Genomic DNA, 19,349 nt, shown 5'->3' with positions numbered 1-19,349 from the left:
TGGGTTTGCTGCCAGACTTGGTACAGGGCTGAGAAGAAAATGATAGCTCTGAACTGCAAATACGTAGTAGCAAAAGAGTATTCTTTTCAAGTCCCTCATTCAAGGTGTCAAATCGATACAATGGGAAGAACAGCGACATACTATCCAATTGCTGCTGATAGGCAGGTGAGATGGCTCAGCAGATAAAGGCACTTGTGGCATAAGCAAAATGACTGGAGTCTGATGCCCAGAAACCGGGGAGGTGGAAGGAGAGAAATGACTCCATAAAGTTGCCCTTTTTGTCTCCACATGAGCACAGTGCCTACCCACTCTTTCTTGCCCTGCCCCCGCCCCCCACTAAATATGCTACTGTCAACACATAATATTTTTATAAAAAACTGTGTTCGGCATTTTTATCCTTTAGACATTTGATACCCCGTTTCTATGTTTATTTACAATGGAAAATGTTTTTGAATGTTTTGGGTAGCATGTAGTTTTCTTTCTTTTAAGAAAAACATCATTTATTTATTTATTTATTTATTTATTTATTTATTTACTGTGTACATGTGGAGCAAGTATACGTATGTGCACCATGCTCATGCAGGACCCTGTGGAAATCTGCAGAAGGCATTGGATCCCCTGGAACTGCAGTTACAGAGGCTGTGAGTCTCTGTGTGGGCGCTGGGGATGGAGCCCAGGTCCTCTTCAAGAACAACACTACTCTTAACCATCCCTCCAGCTTCCTTCTGGCCTCTGTTTTAAGAAGGACTTAAAAAAAAAAACAGAATAGTATCTGTTGAGACAATATTTTCTGGAATTACTAGGTTTTCAGAAGACTGATACAAGAGTTCCTCTTACTGCAAATAGAATGCTTCTCGTTCCTTTATTCTTGGTCACAATTCTTTTCTTTTAAAAAGCCAAAACCACTGGAGCAATCAATCAACTCTAATGTAGAACCTTCACCATTTGCTCATCACACTCTGGGATTCCCCCTCATGAGATATTACAGTCTCAAGTTTTTAGTGTGCTCAGCCCACTAATATCATAGTTGTACGTGGCTTCTTCAGCTGTTGACATGCCGTGACTCTCAGATTCTGACCTCCCACTGAAAAGACCCAAACCACATTGGTTTGTACCGCTAACCACAGAGAACCAGACAACACTTATATAGAAAACAGTTTGGGAAAATTATGCAGATTGCAAATTCTTCTCAAAATTTGTTCTCTGATTTTTAATGGGTCAGCTACCAGCAGTTTGGGTGCATAGATGTTGCCAAAAGTGCTTGTGGACTAAGTATGAAATTATCTAGGTGTGATGAAAGTCTGGCTAGCATTCTAAAATCTCCAGCCCGAGAACACAAAAGGAGGGACTCACGACTCCACCTGTATAGGTAGTTGAGGGTAGCCTTGCCAGGCATCAGTGAAAGTGGATAGCCTTGGTACCTGAAAATTTGGATTCCCTAGTGTTGGGGAATTTCAAGAGCAGGGAGGTAGGAATGAGAGGATGGTGGGAGCACACCCTCATAGTAATTGGAGGAGGAAAGATGGGGTAAGGGGTTAGGCATCAGTGGAGGTAGAGGGCCTTGGTGCCTGAGTTTGGATTCCCAAGTGTTGGGGAATTTCAAGAGCAGGGAGGCGGGAATGAGAGGATGGTGGAAGCACACCTTCATAGAAACGCCCAGAATTATATGGATTAGACATGATAGAGGCAGGCAGCCAGAAGACTAGATTCCAGAATTCAAACAAACAATTATCTTGATACTAAAATTTGTTTTGAGAATTGTATATTGCAGAATACATAGCCTTGGTGTATCTACTCATCAGGCAAGCTGAGCACACCTGCTCGAACCTCTGATGTCCTGGAATTCCAGCCGGATGCAGTGAAGACAGTGTCAGAGGCTTATCAATTTATTCTTCCCCCAACCCCTCTTCTAATATCTCAACACCCATAATCAGCTTGAAGAAGTTAATGAAGAGTCGGTGCCCCTATTCCCTGGGCTTGGGGACTGAGGTAGTTAATATTGGGCTGTCTTTCTAGGGAAAAGTAGTGGTTTTGTTGGAACAGGGAGGATTAGCTAGGATTTATTGCATAGCCATAATTTACTGGTAGAAATATGTATAATTGTTATTAAGATGAAGTTATAATTTCTTAAATGGTACAAAATTTATTTTGATTTCAAATTTAATGTTTTTATTGGTATGAGCTTCTTATTAATATAAAAGTGAGATGACTATTGTTACTATCATAGGCATTGCGCCTGTATAACACATTTAGGAATACAAGGCTTAGACCCAGTCTTTCTTTAACTTTTTTAACTTATTTGAAATGGTTAGACTGTGAGTTAAGGGACTATAGCAAATTCATGGCTTTGAGTTTATTGTTAGGGAGTTTTCTGTATTTTCTTTAGAAATAGCTGAGAGGAGTTAACAGACAACAGTCCAGATTGCCTTACATGAATAGTTGGTTTTCAAAACATCAGAAATCCACATAATTGATGTTACAAACATTTCTGTATTAATGTTCATTTTGATTAGAGACCTGTCTGCTCCTGACAGCTTCCTGTCTTGGATTCTAAGAAGAAATTGAGCATCTTTGGAGTTATTCCAATTGTGTTGAGACAGCCACTAGGCAAGAATTGCCTCTTTCCATCTACAGACAAAATACTGTCCAGAAAAGGACACACTTGCAGAATAGTCGGCTCTTCTTCCTCCTCCTCTTCCTCTTCCTCCTCCTCCTTCTTCTCCTCCTCCTTCTTCTCCTCCTCCTCCTTCTTCTCCTCCTCTTCCTTCTCCTCCTCCTCTTCCTTCTCCTCCTCCTCTTCCTTCTCCTCCTCCTCTTCCTTCTTCTCCTCCTCTTCCTTCTTCTCCTCCTCTCCCTTCTTCTCCTCCTCCTCCTTCTTCTCCTCCTCTTCCTTCTTCTCCTCCTCTTCCTTCTTCTCCTCCTCTTCCTTACTCCCCTCCTCTTCCTTCTTCTCCTCCTCTTCCTTCTTCTCCTCCTCTTCCTTACTCTCCTCCTCTTCCTTCTTCTCTTCCTCTTCCTCCTTCTCCTCCTCTTCCTCCTTCTCCTCCTCCTCCTCCTCCTCCTCTTTCTTCTTCTCTTCCTTCTTCTCCTCCTCTTCCTCCTTCTCCTCCTCTTCCTCCTTCTCCTCCTCCTCCTTCTTCTCCTCCTCTTCCTTCTTCTCTTCCTTCTTCTCCTCCTCTTCCTTCTTCTCCTCCTCTTTCTTCTTCTCTTTCTCCTTCTCCTCTCCTCCTCCTGCTCATCCTCCTCCTCCTTCTCCTTCTCCTCCTTCTTCTCCTCCTCTTTCTTCTTTTCTTTCTCCTTCTCCTCTCCTCCTCCTCCTGCTGATCCTCCTCCTCCTCCTCTTCCTTCTCCTCCTGCTCATCCTTTTTGTTTTCTCCCTTCTCCTCTTTCTCCTCCTTCTTCTCTTCTCTTCCTTTCCTTCCTTCCTCCCTGTTTTCCTTTCTTTCTTATCTTCTGTCTTCTTTTCTTTCCTTTGACAGAGTCTTCCTCTATAGCTCAGAATAGCCTCAAACTCATGGCATCCTCCCACACTCAGGGGTCCCAGTTGTGTGCCACTGCATCTGGCTTCCCTTGGACTTCTTACTGATTTATGCTCTCTCTGCTTCAGGGTACTGGTCCCTTTGGCTGCTGCTTGAATGCAATGGGTGTACCTCTGATCCAGAACTTTTTCATTTGCTGTATCCTCAAACACATTTCTTGTTCCTCTCTCTCTCCAGAAGGTAATGATTCCAGTTTCACCTTGATTATTTTTATCTGAAGTGGGCATTTTCTCTGTATCCCCCATACTCACTTTATAGTTCACTAGGTTCCATTTATTTATTTATTTATTTATTTATATTTTTGTCACCTAAATTACAGTTTTTTTTTTTAAATAAAAAGCTTAACCATTACCCTAAAGTAGACTGGAACATCTATAAAGGCAGAATTATGCTTTGTCCAATTCTATGTTGCTAATATTTACGACAGATGCTGGCATATAGTAAGTATTCAATTTATGTTTCGTTTTCTGAATACGATGAGAACAATACATGATACTTCCTTACCATAAATTAAATTTCATAATTCATTATCACTTGACTCAAGGAGAAGGAGGGATGTGTGTGTATGTGCAGGGGAGGGGGAGTTCATGGCTTGCAGAAGCCTTACCTAGCCTCCAGGTTGAACTCATTTCTTCCTGACCACTAGAGTGGGCTCCATCACCCCTTCCCAATCAAGCCTGTCTGCCTAAACACACCTTTTTCTAGTACTGAGGCTATTTTATCGTTCTGTCAAAAACCATTTAAAATTACAAAACAAGACTGTATTTCTTTAACTCTGACCTTACAAGACTCTCAGTTTTATAACTGTTTAGAGAAAATGTGGAAAGGTTGACTGTGTTTGCTGGCCCCGGTCATTTTTATTACTCATCTCTATAAAGAAGTTTTAAAAGCACATATTAAAAAGTTTCCATCTCTTTCGTCTCTTACTTTTCTTCTCTTCTTCCTTTTCTTGAGTTTCAAAGGGTCCAAAACAAGACCCCATGAGTCTGGAGGAAATGCATCAGACCAGGCTGGACCAGAGCTAGTCTCAGTCCTCAGGTCCTGACCTCAGAGTCACTGCCCAAATGACTGCCCTGTGCAGGAGCCAGTACACACGTGCTTGTCATCACCAAGCCCCCAGCTGCTCTTCTGCCCAGCTGTCTCATGTGGCCCTTTGCTTGTTTGTATTTTCACAAATCTCTTTCCTCACATCCAGCTAGAGCTAGGCTAAAATGAAGATCGTGATTCTGAGAACATGCACTGCTGAGGAGATGCCTCTGGGGGTGGGGTGGAGAACTGGGATGGCAGGTAGCTTTCCAGAAAACCTGATATGCCAAGAATGACATCACCCATTTCTCATACGGAGGCAAGGGCTGACCTTGAGAAACGTTTAAGTGTGCTTTTAAACACAGAGGTCATTTTGAGGGCTCCATGTTAGATAGCTTTTGACCTCAACCACACCCCGCCCCCAAACGAGGCAGTCTACAAACATTTACCTCACCTGTTGGGGACCTCAGAACTGTCAAGTTTTGTACTCTCTCGGGTCTCCCAGAGCACTGCATGTTTGTAGCATCTAACCTCTTCATCATCTTGTGTCTCGGCCATTTAGCATTTGTTAGAGACAAATACATGTTAGAAGTTTAGTAGAGATTTCTGTGCAATTTTGTTAGGTATGGGCTGACTTGTTTGGTTTTCCTAAACCGAGCTGGTCAACATGCTAAAATGCAAACTGCTTTATTATGACCCAGGCCTCACAGGGCCTCTCTCTATCAGGACTACTTAAAAAAAATATGCCTGTCACCTCTGTCCCTTTTTATGCATCTATTTAAGAGCCATCCACTGATTTGTTCTTTATAATTCATTCTATCATGATTCAAGAGAAGCAATAGTAATGACACACTTAGAATCAGAAAATCATAGCACATTTGAGTTTCAGAGGATGTTGGAGAATGCCAATCACTTACTCTCCAGAAGGGGAAAGTGGGGTGAAGAGGGGCAGTGACTCATCCAAGTTCCCACACTGACTTTCTGGCATGGTTAAACATTTGAAGCTGCGTTTTCTAATCTTCTGTTGAGTGTTCTTTTCGTCAGAGAGAGTGAAAATGAAAATTTTCACAAACTTGGGAGGAACAGCAGCTACAAGAACAACAATAATGACAAACTCATCAGAGTACACTATGTGGATTAGAAAGCCTAACACAAAGTATTCCTGAGATTTCCATTGCATGAGACAGCATGGCCCAGCTGATGTGTTGGCACTGTGTTTCTTTAAAATGCTTACGATCATGTGTGTGTGGTCCCATGTCCGTGACACAGTGCCTGTGTGGTGGTGGTCAGAGGACAACTTTGTAGAGTTGGTTCTCTCCTTCCTGAGATCCTGGGATAGAACTCAGGTAGAAACCACCACCTACTTTCAAAAGGAAAGTGATAGTAATTTTTTTGCTTTTCTGGATGTTATGGTTGCTGTTGCATTTTGAGTGTTTGTATCACATGTGTCTCTGTGCCCTGACAGATGTTAGTTTACTGACTGACTCAGTAGTGGTGCTATCAGTTGCATTAAACAGGTTAAGAACAGAACAAGGTTCCCCAATGCTGCAAAAATGTATAGACATGTGGTCTTGACAGCGGGTTGTTGGTTTTCGTACAGAAAGACAAGGGTTACTAGCTGGAAGAAAGCCAAGCCAAGGAGGTCAACAAGAGTATAGTGGCTTTTTAAGACATACAACCTCGCCGGGTGGTGGTGGCGTATGCCTTTAATCCCAGCACTTGGGAGGCAGAGGCAGGCAGATTTCTGAGTTTGAGGCCAGCCTGGTCTACAGAATGAGTTCCAGGACAGCCAGGACTACACAGAAAAACTCTATCTCAAAAAACAAAACAAAACAAAACAAAACAAAACAAAACAAAAAGACATACAATCTTTGTTCATTTACAAATTCAGCAAATACATAGCACAAAAGCCCAAAAGAGTAGCCAGACATCAAGGTGGGAGGCTTGGGGATCAGACAGAAGATTAAAATACACTGTGCTAAGTATAATCTAGCTTAACCTCAGTGAACCAGCATGGTCTTGGAGAGGTACCAGAGCCTGGAACATAACTAGAATTTTGGCAACTGAGGAAAGGGTACCATGGGTGAGAGGGCAGAGGGCGAGGACAGCAGGACAGCACACAGACTGCTCGGTGGCTGGAGCAACAGCCACCACTGTCTGGATTTGCTTTCCCAGTTGGCAAGAAAGGAATCCAAGGTCCTACTCTGTGTTCAGTGACTCAGGAAGGGCTCCCAACAGTCTTGCTGCGTGTAGAGCCAAGGAGGTTCCTGGAAGGTAAGACTTTCAGTACTCACACAAGGACTGTCTTGGGCAAACAGACCCAGACAGTTGGACACAGTATCTTTATGTGGGGATCTGCCAGCTGAATTGAGGACCTGTCTGCTTGGTTTTGTTTTATTTTCCTGTTGGGTAACAGATGAACTTGTGAACAAGGGGATATGAGAAAGAAGGAAGGAGAAACATAGTATTTTTAGACTGGAAAATGACATATTTGGTAACAGATGTGTCCATACTGTGGAAGAGGGCTTCAGACATTGAGGACCATGAAAGGACCCAGGAGAGAACAGACAGTAGGCTCCCAGGTATGAAAACCAGTGAGAGATGGCCTATCTATCTATCTATCTATCTATCTATCTATCATTTGTCTATCTTCTCTATCATCCAGCCTTTCATCTATCTATTCATCTATATCTATCTATGTGTCTATCTGTGTATCTGTTATTTATCTGTCTTATTATTTATCACCTTCATGATTGATACAACTATAGTCTATAGAATGTGTCAAACTGGAGCAATAATGTTGGAAATTTATGGAAGAAATGGAACAGGAAACAACTTTAATCGGATTTCTATAAAAAGGTGTCAGCAGTTCATTAATTTTGATAGAGATGATCATGTGATTGAATTCATTAAAATTAAATTTCCTACCATTTAAAGATATTCATTAGTCACAGTGATAATCACTGAAGATGGAATTAGGTTATTTCCTCTAAAAATTGTGTTATATTAACCTATTCAAACCTTACTGCTTGCTGCATGTTTAAAAATTAATCTTCTTTCTAGGGAATGATTGTACAAACCCGACATCTCAGCATTTGGGGGTGGAGTCAGGAGGCTCAAAAGTTCAAGGTTAGCTTCAGCTATCTAGTAAGTTTGAAGTAAGTCTGGGCTATGTGAAATTCCGACTTAAAAGAAAACAACTAATCTTCCAAGGTGTAGTGGCAGATGCTTATCAACGTAGCACTCAGAGGCTAGAGGATCGTGGGTTTCAACATTGACTGTAGTATACAATGAGGCTCTGCCCCTAAAATAAAGTAAAGTAAAGTAAAATAAAATAAAATAAAATAAAATAAAATAAAATGAAGGCAAGGTTCAATTTGAGAGCAAAAGGCTGTCTGCAGACAGAGCACTTCAGATGACTGTGTTAGCGGGACAAATCTTACCTATCTCTTTCTCTGACTTCAAATCAATCAGAATAGCACTGTGCAATAGAAATATGTCAGCCACATGTCATTTAGGATTTCTTGGTGACTTATTTATTTATTTATTTATTTATTTATTGGTTTTTTGAGACAGGGTTTCTCTGTGTAGCCCTGGCTGTCCTGGAACTCACTCTGTAGACCAGGCTGGCCTCGAACTCAGAAATCCGCCTGCCTCTGCCTCCCGAGTGCTGGGATAAAAGGCATGCGCCACCACCTCCCGGCCCTTCTTGGTGACTTTTTAAAGAAGTAAAAAAGAAGAGAGAGAAACTAATAAAATTGATCTTAATAAATATATTTTACTTGAAAAGATACCATTAAAGCATCACAATTTTAACTGGCAGTCATCATAAAATGGTGAGATGCATCCTTTGTACGGTCAGTAATTCCATGCTTCCCAAGTCAAATGAAAAATGTTTATTAAGATGCTTGACTTCAACAGAGATTTTAAAGTTAGGGCATCTGAAAAGGTAAATTAATGTATCAGAATTAATAGAAGCATGCTTTAGTTTTCAAGTATTGACTTGCATGACAGCTTGAAATCTCAAATTTACGTTAACAGCAGAACCTAAAGAGTTATGTATAGAAACTTATAGTGGCTTATTCAAGTGTTCATACGGAAGACTAGCTACCCAAGGATTACAAGCCTTGTAATTAGTGTTTAATAAAAATAAGAACACAGCAGATGTCTCTTCATATATATACATACATATATACATATATATGTATATATGTGAATATATATATATGCACATATAATGTATATACATATATAATATGTATACACACACACATATATATGCCTATATATCTGATTATGTATATACATGTTTGATATATATCTGAATATATGCATATCCGACCAAGTGTTATTTATATCTGAAATATTTGAAATATTTGCTATGGCAATTAGCAGATACAAAATTGGATAAAATCTTACAAATTCTGCTATAGTGATAAGCAGTTTTGTACCTTGAGTATCAATGCAAGACATAGCAATAGATCTCATGGTAGTATCGCTCTGACTGTACTATCAGAACCTGAATGTGGTAGCTGATGTCCTTTAATTATTGAACAGAAATTCCAAGCGAAATTTTTATCACAGGACAACGAGCTTTGCTCAGAAAAGGTCAACATATTTATTCTCTTGATCATGGATTTGACTTACTTACAAATAAAAATTCTATGGCAGCCTTATCATTGGGTTGAAAAGTAGTCTAACCAACTAAACTTATTAGGCTTAAGAATAACAAAGACTTGAGCAGACAACCCATATTTTAAGCACTTGCTGGTTACAGGTGGTTGGTGTATGCAGAATGGGACAGCAAGGACATAGGATACACTAGGTTTAATATTTTGAAAGCAGTTTTAGTTCCTTCCGCGGCTTGCCACCTCCTCTCCCTCCCCTCCCCCACCTCCCACCTTTTCCAGTAGACGTTAGTTTGCTCTCCTCCCTGTAGGTGGCAGCACTTTCTTCTTGACGATAGGAGTACTTTCCCCTTAGATTCCTGCAGTTTTCATAGAAAGAACTGTAATTCTCTAGAAAATTCTTTGGAAGCGTAAGTCAGAATATTTTCAGTTCTATTGCCGTTCTGCCCACTGCTTTAGGAAACAATCCGTTTGCCTCCTCCCTGCAGAGATGCTCACCACTTGTTGGGTGTAGTGAGAGTCTTAAAACCCTTTAGCATTCCTGTGATAGCCCCAGGGCCACCCCTCCTTCAACCATCGATCAGAATGGATAAGAGGAAGTTTCTGTCTCCCATGCAGTGACAATATTATCCTATGTTTTCACGTTCCACTCAGCTTTGTAATTGGGTTTTTCAGAGTTCCCACAGAACTCGATAGTGTGTGTGTGTGTGTGTGAGTGATAATCCACATCAGACATTAAAGGGACCTAATATAGTGTAGCTAAGGATATTATCTTAAAAATTCACTCCTTTAAGTTTAGAAATACCCCTCCCCCCTTTCACATCACGTTGGCAGTAAGATTAAGAGACCATTATGTAAGGAACAAAGCACTGAGGAAAGAGACGGAGAAATTCAGTTGCTTTTCCCTAGGAGTGGCACACATTCCTGCCTAGCACATGAGTCCTGTGTGGAACCCAGCAAACCGTGTGCGGATGTCTTGATTCCCTTTGACTGACAGTTTAAAATTACAGGTTCTCTTTTCTGTAATTTTTACTCATTCTGTTCCCCCAGCACAGCCTCAATGCTCTATTTGAATTTTAATCATAATTTTTCTTAGTTTAGCTTCATGCCAACATTGTACTGTACCTGGTATAATGAGTTTAAAGTGCTATGCTTTTGACTCAAGAAAAAAAAAATCAATGTTTTCTTAATATATTCTTTAATTCTTTTAAACTTGAGCATATGAGATGGAATGTTAATGGCTTACAGCAGAGAGAAAAGATGGGGAAGGAAGAGCTGGCTACCCAGGCTTGCACATGCCAAGAGCTCTATTAGGTCCGTTATCATATATTTGCTTATATTAACTTTTATAAACCACAGAGCATTTTCTAAAATGAAGAAACCGGACTAAGAGCGAAGCTATCCTTGTCATCTTGTAAATGACAGATTCGGCAGAGAAAAATCTACTGAAGTGCTTTTATGGCTTCCACTTTCAGTGGCGAGTCCTTACAAGGACTCATTGTAGATGAAGGCACTGGAGAACAGAAAATATGGTGTCGCATTTCCATAATCTCTGGAGCTTCATTCGCACGGGGGCCATTCATCCATCTGCTTTCTTCTCATTTGTCTTCCTCTCCAAAATGTAGCAATCGCTCCAAATTTACAACTTCACTTTCATTTGTCTCTTTATTCTTAATAATCACCTTTACCTTCACATACATACAGTGTTCAGATTTACAACTTTGTCCTCTCTGTTCATGGGGGTAGGAAAACTACAGGACAAAGGACTCTGTAAACTTCAGCTTAAGAGTGAGTTTATTCTTCTGTCACAGAAATTCTAGTGCAAATATTCCCCACCTGCTTTCCCAAGTGACTCTTTATACTGGGTGACTCAGGGGACCACACCCTTCATCTGGACCTATTTTATGTTTTGGACCATTTTGACAGTCATGGGATGCCAATGTCCTCCCAGAATGATGTTTCTAACTGAAGAAAAAGACAAGGATATAAGAACATATCTCAAATTTAATGTCAATTTCAAATTAGTGGTAAGTAAATGTATTTCAAGAAAGGATCCTCAAGGATGTGTGATTTGAAAGACAAACCAGGGAGAAATAGCTTCTGGACATATTATTGTAGTTATTGCTTATGCTTATTGATGAAGACTTCACCAGATTCCATTTAATAGTTAGTAAAAATAAAGACAGTTTTTTTTTTCCTATCCAAAGTTCATGAGACTCCCTGAATTTTACAGGCCCCAAAGTCTGGTTATTGGTAATATAGTGACTAAATCTTTCTCATAGAGGCCTCTACTGGATCTTATGCAGGGAGTCAAATGATAAGCAAAGTCCTGTGGGACAATAGGAGACTTTTAAGGCATACCACTTACAATCAGAGTTCCGTGAACTAAGTATATTATTGTCCCTAGACTTGAGAGGATTGGAAACATTTCAACAATGTATCCAGAAACCAAAGCTTCTTGGGACCATGGAGAAGAACTTAGTTTGAAGGAAGAAGCTTCTGCAGGCAAACAGACTGAAATTAAGTATCATTAAAAATCTCAGAGACAAGAGGAAGAAATCTGAGGGTTACCCACCTCATCCAAGCACAGGAGGGACAGATTAGCAGAATATTCTTCCTATTCCTGTCGTAAAGTTCTCAGAACAAATGACATCACTTCTGTGGTGCCCTCCTGAATCTGTAACTTGAAAAAGACATCGGAAAACCTCAAATTGTGGGACGTGATGACATGTTTCAAAACTGTGCGGATCATGAACTATTTCAGAGCAAGAGGAAAGAGAGACGTGTTGGCCAAATTTGGGCATGATTCTGGATTGAATGTTGGATCAGAAAACAGGTCTTCATAAAGCAGTGGCAAGATTTGGGTCTAATCTATAGATTTGAAAACAGCGGTGTATCCAGGTGAATTTCTTGATTTAGTGAGGGTACTGTACTCAGGTAAGAAAAAAAAATGCCCTTGTTTTTGGACATACATAGAGATTTGTGCAGTTTGCTTTCAAAATGTCTCAGAAAAAAGTAAAAGATACGATAAAAAATGTAAGGCTGACAAAAGATGCTGCTAGAGGAACAAGGGTAAAATGTATATTGGGACATTTTGTTTTGCTTTTTCTTCTTTTATGTGTGGTATTAAAAATAATTAAGCCTGGCTCTTAAAAACAAGCAGGTTGATGGGAACTTTCCTGTGTTTATGGTTTCTCTTTCTACAAGACTGCTAGTAACAATCAGATTCATTGTTGGCATTCTAGTTCACATCGAAATAAGTCCATGCATTCTTGAACCATGTGGAAGAACACAGTGCTTCATGCTTTGGTGAGATTTTGTGGTAATAGCCAATCTGTGTTTTAGTGTATGGATAGTGTCTGGTAGTTTATAGAGAGCTCACACATTCTGGAGTGTTATCAGCACATCATCTGCTGCATTTTAGATAAACTCAAATGTTAGGACCATCCAGTGGGAATTGTCAAAACTTCACTGGGATATCTGGACTAATATCATTAAACTCCCTTAGTCACAAATATCTACTGAGCCGTTTCTAATTTGAAAGTCAGAAACCAAACTGTCTTGAAACTCTGAAGTGTTTTGAGCATCAACATGATTGTTCTGTGTGGAAAATTCCACACTCAGCCTTCTGTGTTGGGATACAGTCAAACATAGGCACACAAGGAATATTGCACAAAATGTCCTTCAGGCTATGTGTGTATGGCATGTATGAAATACAAATAAATTTCATGTTTGGACTTGGATCCCAACCTCAAGGCATCTTGTTATGCATATAACAATTTGCAAGTGTTGGTTCCACCATGTGGCAACTTTGGGGGATTGAATTTGGGTCATCAGGCTTGGCAGCAGGTGTCTTTGCTCAACATGCATGCATATTGTCAACCCTGAATCATGTTCCTTGACTTTTGATTACCTTATACATCCTTTTAAGTGTATCTACTCAGCATAAATTCAGTGCAATTACATACAATGTACACGTAATAGCTGACTATTAAAATGTGTGCTGGAACTTATTGAAGTCATTCGTTTTTAAGATAGAACTTGGCATTTTCTTTCTTTCTTTCTTTCTTTCTTCTTCCTTCCTTCCTTCCTTCCTTCCTTCCTTCCTTCCTTCCTTCCTTCCTTCTTTTCTTCCTTTCTTTCTTTTTAAGAACACATAGCTAAGGTCTTCATTTCCTCTGTAAAGACTCTGCATGCATTCTGCTCTTAGGAGATTCCTAGAGCCAAGATTCCTGTACCTAAAACTATGCATACCATCAGTACTCAGTGGGTAGCAGATAGACACTTGTATGTGTATTATTACTATGTCTAATTTCCATGATGTCTTCACCAGGTTATGGTGATCCATACATACCAATCCCCGCCATTTTAAACACTGGCACCCAAGCTTTATGTATTCGATTTTGATTTTGCCAAGTCTATGTATGGAAGATAGCAGAGGGGGGCTTATGTTTTGAAGTTACAATTTCATGATGTAGTCTTGCTTCTCAGAGAGCCAATGACACTACTCAACTTCCATAGCCATCTTAATTACCAGCCCAGCTGAGGAACATTTGCAGAATAAGAAAACTGGATAAATGCACAATCTTTCACTCTGCCACCCCACGACTTTCACAGGAATAATTCTCTCAGCACAAGTAAGCTTAAGGTTAAGTTTATCTGCAAATGGGAAATCCTTCCTCTTGGTAATGTTAAAGATGGGTTAGTATTCTCAGTGTTCTCCCAAAAGCCTGTACCATCACCTTTCTCAATAGCAGACTGTTTGTAAGAAAATGATCAGTTGCCTTCCGGTCTGGGCCAGGGCACTGAGCAGATCTTGGGTGGCAGCTCTGCCCCCAACCTTCAAGAACCTAGAGTAAGAGGGGATCCCAGGTGCTCTAACTCGGGCAGTATCTTAGAATACACAGCCTTGGTGTATCTACTCATCAAGTATACAGAGCAGACCTGCCCAAACCTCCGATGTCCTGGAATTCCATCTGGATTCAGTGAAGACACAGCATCAGAGGATTATCAACTTACTCTTCCCCCCACCCCTCTCCTAATATCTCAACGCCCTTAATCAGCCTGAAGAAGTTACAGAAGAGTCAGCGCCCCTATTCCCTGGGCTTGGGGACTAATGTGGTTAATAATGGTCTGTCTTTCTAGGGAAAAGTAGTGGTTTTGTTGGAACAGGGAGGATTAGCTAGGACTTATTGCATAGCCATATCCTATTGGTAGAAATCTGTATAATTATTATCAAGATGAAGTTATAATTTCTTAAATGGTACAAAATTTACTTTGATTTCAAATTTAAGGTTTTCATTGGTACGAGCTCCTTATTAATATAAAAGTAAGATGAATATTGATACTCTCATGGGCAATGTGCTTGTATAACACATTTAGGAATACAAGGCCTAGACCCAGTCCTTCCTTAACTTTTTAACTGATTTGGGATGGTTAACCTATGAGTTAAGGGACTATAGCAAATTTATGGCTTTGAGTTAATTGTTAGGAGGTTAACCATATTTTATTTAGAAATAGCCAAGAGGAGTGAACAGACAACAGTCCAGGTGACCTTACATGGATAGTTGGTTTTCAAAACGTCAGAAGTCCATAGAATTGACACAACAAAAATTTATATAAATGTCCATTCTGATTAGAGACCTGTCTGCTCCTGACAGCTTCCTGTTGTGGATTCTAAGAAGAAATTGAGCATCCTTGGAGTTATGCCAGTTGTGTGGTGACAGCCACTAGGCAAGAATTGCCTCTCTCCATCTACAGACAAATTACTGTCCTGAAGAGGACACACATGCAGAATAGTCGACTGATTATATCTGCCTAGACAGAGTAATCAGCCCTTAGTAATCCTGCATCACTAAGGTCTGTCAGATGACTCTGGGCCAGAAGGCTGAAGATTTGATGCTCGAACATTCGGTAGTATAGGGGCTTCTCAGGTGTTCAGAGGTCTCTATAAATTGGCTAAGTTTTCGAAGCTATGTTTAGTGCTTCCTATAACTTCAGTTAACTCAGTCATTCTGGATTTCTGACGGGGTTGAAGACCCATAGTCTCATAGCCAATCCTGGCTGTTTACTTTGAGAGAAAAGATCTGAGTAGATAGTTTTCAGCTGACATTCATTATAAAGCCAAAAAAAAAAAAAAAAAAAAAAAAAAAAAAAAAAAAAAAGCCAGGATCAAAAGTAAGTGTTTTAGTTAGAAGACAGAGGTTCTGGTTAGTCAACAAAATGATGGACTGGGTATTAGAACTATCTTATACCTCACTGGTACAATTAGGAATAAGTATGCTCTAACTGTATTTTGAGAGAAAAGTTTTACTTTAACAGGAAGAGTGATATGTAGGAGGAGCTAAGTGGGAAGGAGTACTGAGAGGAAGAGATGGAGTAAGGAGAGAAGATGAAGGAGAGGAGAAACTAGATGATGAGAGAGAGAAAGAGAGAGGGGGCATGGAGGCAGATGTTCACAGGTCTCCACCAGTCAAAGATAGTCTTTATATCTAGGTTGGGTATTGGATTACCCTTCTGATTGAGCATTACCAAACTTATAAATCCTTTGATTAACATTTAAAAAAATTGTATAAAAGCAAAAAGGAAAGGGGGGCATGGGACAGGGGTTTTCTAGGGAGGGGAAATGGGGAAAGGGGATGGCTGGCATCTTAAATGTAAATAAAATAAAATGAAAAAAAAAAAAGAAAATGATCAGTTAAATCATAATGAATTTTAGCACATACACCAAAAAAGCTGAATTGTTTTTGACAATTAGAAATTCAGTTCACAAAGCAGAAGTTGCAGATGTGGGGTGTGGCAGGCTAGAATCGTTAAGATGACTTAATGTTATCAAAGCTCTGGGTTGCTTTCAGCTTTCGACTCTGCTGTTTTTCCTGTATCTATTGTATCCCAGATGGGGTCATCACACTGTCACAGGATGTCCCTACCAGTCTCTAGAAACATGGTTCTGGTTCACATTCACGAGAGGACATGACTAAATTGCTAAACGCATGGGATGTTAGTAGTCCCATTCAGTCTGATGAACTCAACTAAAGCGAAGTTCTCATCCCTGGACCAAATAATGGTCTGAATATATCAGAGTCTCTCTCTGAAGAGTTTTCAGTGTGGGTGATGCCAAGTTTTGGTTGCGATAAAATGTCCCTATAAAGATGTCCAAGTGAGAGCTGCATTTCCATGGCCACATTCCTTTCAGTCAGTGTGCTTCCAAGAAACATCGAGATCTGGGGTCCTTTGGACAGGAATTGGAGATGGTGGCAAGATGTAAGGATGTTTCATGGAGAGGACTTTGAAATAAGATTTCTGGGGAGAACTCAGCTTATGTTGTCTGCATGGGATAGAGCCAGGCAGAGGCATGTAGGTGAGTCAAGGAAATCTTTGCTTCTGTGATGAACTTAAATGATTTTTTGTGGCAGTCTAGTGGATATGAATGCACTCTTAATATTTCATTTATAAATAAGATGACATCATGGAATACTTGCCATATTTCTCACAGCTAAATGTAGAAACAAAGACTGTTAATAAATTAAAATTGAAAACTAATTTTGTTGGGAGAAATTTTATTATAAATATATTAGCACTCTTGAAATTTTTATTATACCTAATTATAAATATGGTTACATAAATGAAGCCAGGCATAATTTCAACTGTTTTTTTTAAACAACGCTTTGATTGTTGCACATAATTGATATGTAACTGTAACTAATACTTAATTTAATATAACCATCACTAAATATAAAACTGGAAAAAAGAATATTAAATGATGAAGAAGATAGAGGATTACACTTAGGTCACTGGCTTTATGTGAGAAGTGATTTATCTAACGAGGCATCTTACTCACCTTCAATGTTAAGATTCTTAAGAAACAAATACCTTTGAAATAACTATTTTTGCATAAATGATTGTGTTTAATTTTGTTATCATAATTCTAGTGGAGTCTGGTATTTATCAGAGATTCTATCATAATAGGTCCTGGACAGATAACAGGCAGTGATCTGTCTTCTTTACAAATAGCACTTGGAAGATGGTTAGTTTGAGGCAAAACAAAACAAAACAAAAAAATATGTGAATATCCAGAGTGGAAAGAAAAAATGTTTGAAGAAGAGAAAAAAAGAAAGAGAGGGAAGAAAAAAACAAAACCAGCCAAAAACATAAGGAAAATCCTCAGCTGGTAAGACTCCCTAGATATGTATGAATTCACCAGGGTTGTCCTCGGAAATATGGAAAATCACTGGGAAATAGTGTACAACTTATTTGCTTAAAATTTTCAGTTAATGCACTTTTGCAGCATTTTGCCGATAAAGACTCTCACTTTGCACTTTATTACCAGGCAGAGCTGTTTTTCTTTGTCCCACCTTCCATCCCTGGATATACTTTGTATAGCTCAAGAGCTATAGAATTGTATCCATGCCTATTGTTGCCCTGCAACGACGGGAATTCACATAATTGAAAGCGTTTATCCTCTCTTAGTAGAAAAATTGGGCACTTGGACATAATGAAAGCCCCCACCGTTGTCCAAGGCACAGAAAAAACTGTTCTATCAGCTTTGTTCTAGAGTTTCCACTTTCCCAGGACAACCTGTTGAAAATGGAGTCCAGCACCAGACACTCAGGAATATCTTGCTGCAGGTCTGGTGTCCAGGCTCACAGACATATAATTTGCTACTTAACCAGCCACCAAAAAAACAAAGAAAGCAAACAAAGCAAAGCAAAGCAAAGCAGAGCAGAGCAAAATAAAACCAAACTCCAAAACCCCAAACAAAAAAAACAAAAACCAAACCAAACCACGCCAAACAAAATACATCCAAAGCGACACAGAATGGCAGGAAGCAGGTTCTCAGCATCTCATGGAGAATTACTAAATTACTAAAGAAATTTACAGTGCAGGTGTCAAATAGAGCCTCCTCGTTGAATAAGCAGAGGCGATTGCTACATTTAGATATATATGTTGCCATATTCAGTGGAGAACAGTGATTACGCCCTTGGAGTTAAGTTTGTAAAAGGGAACTGGGGATTTTCGGTCGTGCATTCTCCTTTATCCCCTCTGTATTGTCTAAAGTTTTAAAATGAACAAGTGTTATTTTGTAATTAAAAAAAAATCAACTGACAAATACCGACAGGGAGTAAGAAATTACTTGGAGTGGAAAATGTTTAAATAATTAATTTGTCAATATGCTGCTTGGCTATTATTTTTCTCTTGCTAAATCAGAACTCCCCTGCCTTTCTCAGGAGGTTGCCTTGCAATGGGAAGGTAAACGTTTCTAATGAAATGAACAACTCAGTCTTCCCACCTCCCGCCCAAATACCTCAAGTTGGTTTTGTTAGCAACAAATGTTGCAAAGCAGTCTTGATGGCAAACGGAGGACTGTGGGCGTTAACATGCAAGCTCAATGGAAGCCATGCCTTTCTAAACACCGACTTACCAAATTGAAGCAGGTAGGGACGCTTGTGACAAGAGGCATGAGGTACCAGGAGGGGTCTCAGTTGAATTGGGCACTGTGACATGGTACCCCAGATGTCACGAAGGAGTAGACCTTCTAACATGAGCCCCAACTAGAACTTCTCTGAATTTTCTCCAATATACCACAAAACAGTAAGGAGTGTGGTTTTTTTTCCCCCAATAATCTTTATAATGGCTTTTGCAACATATTACAAAGAGTGGATTTCATTTGTTTGGCCATGGGTATGTGCCCAAAGGTAGGGGGTGTACACTCAGATACTCTTTTGATTTTGTCTTGAAAGAAAATACAAGTGACAGATTCTTCAGCTACTTATCAAAATCATAAAAATCAAAAACAGTATTTAGGTTTAGGTGGATTTTTATACGGGGGGGGGACTTTTAGGGGGAACTTGAGGGCAATTTGTTACAGAAAGACAAAAGACACAGTGATAACGGTAAGGCAATTCAGGGAAAATGAGGATTAACAAATCAATTATCCCAATTGCATGGGAAAACGAGGATTAACAAATCAATTGTCAGACTTGAAATTCTTTTCAGATGTTCCACCTTAAAACTATATTTGGAAATGCTAAAAGACTGCTCAATAGGGAGGCACCAAGGATAAAAGCCCTGGGTGGGTGGTTGTCAAAAGACGAGTTTCAGGCCTTTTGTCCAGGTTTATTCTCTTTCTCCTTGACTCCTAAAACAGTCCCCATTA

General features: G+C 39.7%; 1 protein-coding gene across 6 annotated transcripts in view; it reads left to right on the top strand.

The window, feature by feature from the left end:
* Nucleotides 1–19,349, top strand: part of Esr1 (estrogen receptor 1) — a 371,567-nt gene that overhangs the window by 70,053 nt on the left and 282,165 nt on the right. The window contains exon 1 of one of the 6 annotated variants that reach the window (XM_076926760.1): nt 6,718–6,839. The exons of the other annotated variants lie outside the window; for them this stretch is intronic. The gene's annotated coding sequence lies outside the window, so the exon portion shown is untranslated. Of the gene's footprint in view, nt 1–6,717; nt 6,840–19,349 lie in introns of those variants that run through there. 6 annotated transcript variants of the gene reach the window in all.

Source organism: Arvicanthis niloticus, chromosome 28 (assembly GCF_011762505.2).
Source record: "Arvicanthis niloticus isolate mArvNil1 chromosome 28, mArvNil1.pat.X, whole genome shotgun sequence".
NCBI classification, from domain to species: Eukaryota; Metazoa; Chordata; class Mammalia; order Rodentia; family Muridae; genus Arvicanthis; species Arvicanthis niloticus.
The sequence above is the reverse complement of the archived record's forward strand: the minus strand, read 5'-3'. Positions and strand labels throughout refer to the sequence as shown.